This window comes from Suricata suricatta, chromosome 7 (genome assembly GCF_006229205.1).
Source record: "Suricata suricatta isolate VVHF042 chromosome 7, meerkat_22Aug2017_6uvM2_HiC, whole genome shotgun sequence".
NCBI classification, from domain to species: Eukaryota; Metazoa; Chordata; class Mammalia; order Carnivora; family Herpestidae; genus Suricata; species Suricata suricatta.
The window spans coordinates 38714370-38719632 of NC_043706.1; the positions used below are offsets into that span (position 1 = coordinate 38714370).

At 45.5% G+C, this 5263-nt stretch overlaps 1 pseudogene; it reads right to left on the reverse strand.

The window, feature by feature from the left end:
• Window positions 1-3055: 3055 nt before the first annotated feature.
• LOC115296934 lies at window positions 3056-4476 on the reverse strand (annotated as a pseudogene).
• Between the last annotated feature and the right edge of the window lie 787 nt (window positions 4477-5263).

Sequence of the window (5263 nt, forward strand, 5' to 3'; positions counted from 1 at the left end):
ATAAATAAATAAATAAATAAATAAGGCATGGGAGGGGCAGCTGGGTGGCTCAATCAGTTATGCATCCAACTCTTGGTTTTCAGCTCAGGTCATGATCTCATGGTTCCTGAGTTCAAGCCCTACCTCAGGCTCTTTACTGACTGTGCAGAGCCTGCTTGGAATTCTCTCACACACTCTCTCTCTGCCCATCCCCTGTGCAAGCATGTGTTTTCTCTCTATCTATCTATATTTCCTTCTTTCTCAAAATAAGTAAACTTAAAAAACCCATAAATATATGGGGTGCCTGGGTGGCTCAATTGGTTAAGCAGCTGACTTCAGCTCAGGTCACAATCGTGCAGTTCGTGAGTTCCAGCCTCATGTCAGACTCTGTGCTGACAGCTCAGAGCCTGGAGCCTGCTTCAGATTCTGTGTCTTCCTCTCTCTCAGCCCCTGCCGTGCTTGTCCTCTCTCTCCCTCTCTCTCTCAAAAATAAACATTTAAAAATATTTAACCCAAATTTATGACCCATTGTGTATATATACTACATCCTCTTTATCCATTCATCCGTTGATGGATATTTGGGCTCCTTCCATAATTTGGCTATTGTTGATAGCACTGCTATAAACGTTGAGTTGCATGTGCCCCTTGGAACAGCACATCTGTCTCCCTAGGTGATAATAACCTAGGATAAATACCTAGTAGTGCAATGGCTGGGTCGTAGGGCAGCTCTATTTTTAATTTTTTGAGGAACCCCATACTGTTTTCCAGAGTGGCTGCACCAGTCCCACCAACAGCGCAAGTGGGTTTCTCTTTCTCTGTATCCTTGCCAACGTCTGCCATTACCTGAGTTGTTAATGTTACCCATTCTGACAGGTGTGAGGTGATATCTCATAGTAGTTTTAATTTGTATCTCCGTGATGATAAGTGATGTTGAGCATTTTTTTCATGTGTCTGTTAGCCATTTGGATGTCTTCTTTGAAAAAGTGTCTGTCTATTCATGCCTTTTGCCCATTTCTTCACTAGATTATTTGTTTTTTGGGTGTTGAGTTTGATAAGTTCTTTATAGATTTTTAGATACTAACCTTTTATCTGATATGGCACTTGCAAATATCTTCTCCCAGTCTGTTGATTGCCTTTTAGTTTTACTAATTGTTTCCTTCACTGTGCAGGTGTTTTTTTTTTTGTTTTTTTTTTTTTTATCTTGATGAGGTCCCAATAGTTGAGTTTTGCTTTTGTTTTCCTTGCCTCTGGAGACATGTCAAGTAAGAAGTTGCTGTGGCCAAGGTCAAAGAGGTTGTTGCCTGTTTTCTCCTCTAGGATTTTGATGGCTTCCTGTCTTACGTTTAGGTCTTTTCATCCATTCTGAGTTTATTTTTGTGTATGGTGTACGGACGCAGTCCAGGTTCATTCTTCTCCATGTCGCTGTCCAGTTTTCCCAACACCGTTTGCTGAAGACACTTTTATCCATTGGATATTCTCTCCTGCTTTGTCAAAGATGAGTTGGCCATACATTTGTGGGTCCAGTTCTGGGTTCTCTTTTCTGTTGCACTGATCTGAGTGTCTGTTTTTGTGCCAGTACCATACTGTCTTGATGATTACAGCTTTGTAATAAAACTTGAAGTCTGGAATTGTGATGTCTCCTGCTTTGGGTTTTCTTTTTCAAGATTGCTTTGGCTATTCAGGGTCTTTTCTGGTTCCATACAAATGTTAGGATTGTTAGTTCTAGCTCTGTGAAGAATGATGGTGTTATTTTGATAGGGACTACATTGAATATGTAGATTACATGGGGTAGTAACAAATATTTTAACAATATTTGTTCTTCCAATCCATGAGCATGGAATGTTTTTTCCATTTGTGTGTGTGTGTGTGTCTTCTTCAATTTCTTTCATGTACTTTCTATATTTTCCGTGCATAGATTTTTTTTTCCACCTCTTTGGTTATGTTTATTCCTAGGTATTTTATCGTTTTGGGTGCAGTTGTAAATGGGATGGATTCCTTAATTTCTCCTTCTTCTGCTTCATTATGGGTGTATAGAAATGCAACCAATTTCTGTACATTGATTTTATATCCTGAAGCTTTGCTGAATTCATGTATCAGTTCTAGCAGTTTTTTGGTGGAGTCTTTTGGGTTTTCCACAATGAGTATCACGTCCTCTGCAAAGAGTGAAAGTTTGACTTCCTCCTTGTCGATTTGGATGCCTTTGATTTCTTTGTGTTGTCTGATTGCTGAGGCCAGGACTTCCGGCACTATGTTGAACAATAGTGGTGAGAGTGGACACCCTACCGTGTTCCTGGTCGTAGGGCGAAAGCTCTCAGTTTTCCCTTGTTGAGGATGTTGGGTCTTTCCTATATGGCCTTTATGTTAAGGATATCACAACTCTAACAACTGTAAACTTAGTATTAAAAGGCTCTGGTTGACAGCTCTCTGCTGCTAGGTTTTTAGCTTGTAAGTAATGCAAGCACATCAGCAGTTTTGAAATGCCATAGAAAACACAGAAACAAAACAAATAACCAAGAATATCTATCTAAAATGAAACTGTGTAACCCACACATCTAAAATGCAAAAAATAATTAGAACAACTGATTAGGGGCAAATATCCCTCTCATAAAATTTTTTCATTTCTTGACTTGATTTTTGTTTCTTGTTTTTAACATGACAAACTTTTAAATTGATATGGGAATAAATAGAGTTTGACAAGTGGAGAGTTTCAACTCCCTAAACTAATGCCAACAACTAAGCCTACACAGGAAAAAATTTCCAAGCTACGGTCTAAGTGCATACAAAATTAGAAACGGGTATTACAATCATAGTGCAAAACCATGACCGTTGTGATGTCTCATTACTATCTAAGGTTGAGAAATGGACTGCAGGATGTTCAGTGACCAGTTTCTAATGTTGTTGCTGTTGTTTAATGTTTATTCATTTTTGAGAGAGAGAGCATGAGCAGGAGAGGGGCAGAGAGAGAAGGGGCCAGGGGATCCAAAGCAGGTTCCATGCTGACAGCAGCGAGCCAGATGCAGGGCTCGAACCCACGAACCATGAGTTCATGACCTGAGCCAAAGCTGGACTGCCCCCCAGGTGCCCCAGGTCTTCCCACGATTATTTCTGCTGACTGGAAACAATGTACAGGTAAAGATGGGTGGGCACATCTGTTGTGCTGCTACCTAATGGACGTTTGAGGTCATCACCTAAATTGGAACCAGGACTAGGGTCTTAGGGTCTTCTTGCCTCCATTTCCTCCCGGTGAGACCTGTCTCTGTCTTCAAATTCCTTCTCCAAGCTTCTCCAAAGGCCCGCTGTGCTTGCGCATCCTCCTGCTGGGCTCGCTCCTGATCAGACCCCAGGCAACCCGCACCATCCAGTCTCTGGAGGTCACTGCAGCCTTTCCAGGTGACACAGACACCATTCAGAATCGGGGAATCTTCCAACGGGCCTTGCCTGCTTCCCTTTCTAAGTCAGCATACTCCTGGCTGGATGTCTGTCCTTGTGCTCCCTGCCAGGGGGACCCAAAAAAGCTGGAGAGAGACGCTGGATCCTGGGGCCACCAAGGCGATTTCCCAGCAGCCATCGGGGAAGGCGTGCTGGACGTGCGCCTGGCCCTCTTCGTGGGGCTGGTGCCCCAAGCCCAATTACTTCCTGTCGCATTCCCGCTCAGCTTCCTGAAGAACGCTTCCTTCTCGAGCTTGCATCTCTGGTGGGGCACGTGGCATGGCATCTTCCCGCCCTGAGGCCGCGCTGGCTGTTTCCACGCTGACCAACTGGACTATGATGTGTTCAGTGTGGCTGTAGAACAGATACATCGCATGATTTCGGGGACACTTTAGGGTTGGATGCGCCCCTCAGAGAGGAGCATCAAGAAGCAGCACTCTGCAGCCTGAAATCCTTGCCTCTCGGGCAGCTGTGTCCCCGGCTGGCCACCTCGGGGAGGGGCCGGGCCTGTGGCTACTTACTCGAAGGTCCAGGGCTCACCACTGGGGTCTCGAGGGATTAGATTTGTGCTCCTCCCCATCCCTTGGAACCCATGTTGAGGGGCAGTCAGCTGGACAGGAAGTCCAGCCAGGAATCCTAGCCTGTCCCGTACAACCAAGCTGCCCAGGGGCAGTCATTGCCATTGGAGCACACAGACAGGGGTCCTGCCAAGTGCGCCCCCCACCCATCCATGGCTCTGTCCACTCTGCCAGCTCAACTTCCTCCAAACCGACCTGACACCCTTTTACCTGATCTCCAGCCACTGGCCTTGTTCCCCAAAGCCCAGACCCACAGAGTCGCTTTATTTGGGGTGTCCTAGCTCTCAGCCCCAAGAACCAAGGCTTCACTGGAGGGAGTGAAGAAGAGGGGCTCCCCCAGAGAGACCCAGAGACCCCAAGGGCATGCCTCCCACCAAGGAGACAGGCAGAGCCAGTGTACACAGCAATGGCCAGGCTCACCTCATCAGTGCCTGTGGTGGACATGGAGTATTGGACCCTCCAGAAGGTGTCCTCTGGGGGCCACCAGGGGCCCGCTGCTGTCCCAGGGCAGGTGCCTGGGCTGGAAGCCCATGAGACACTGACCTAGAGAGAATGGAGTCAGGCGGCAAGTCTCACTGGGTTCAGGCCAGAACCCGAGCTCTGAAATTGGAGAAGCCTGGGTTCAAATCCAGCCCACCTCTGGCTAGCAGTGTGACATTGGGCAAATCACTTGACCTCTCTGAGCTTCAGTATCCCCATCTGTGGAGGGAGGGGGTAATATGATGCAGAGCTGAAGCCTTGAGGCTTTTTTGGCACAGTTAGAAATAGATTTTACACTGGGGCGGCTGGCTGGCTAAGTTGGAAGAGCCAGAGCGACTCTTGACCTCGGGGTCATGAGTTCGAACCTCATGTGGGGTGCAGAAATCACTTCAATAAATAAAACTTAAAAAGATAAAATCTTTTTAAAAAGAGACATGTTTTACGCCATAACCTTATACACACTTACGTATGGTACATAATTAAAAGCCTCACTGCCCCGTACAGAACTCTAATCCATACTATATGTGTGCAGCCTAATTTTTCTATTTTATTTCCTTCTAACTCACTGGTTCCAGTCAACTAATTTGATTTCAAATGGGTTGTGAACTGCAATTTGAAAAACACTGATGTAGATGGCATTGAGCCCATGTAAGCACACATGTGCGCACACAGTGTCGCACACTCAGTGATTCCACATGTAAGTAATTAATTGCAAGGTTTTAAAAATATTTTTTAATGTTTATTTATTTTTAAGAGAGAGAAGCAGAGCATGAGCTGAAGAAGGGCAGAAAGAGAGA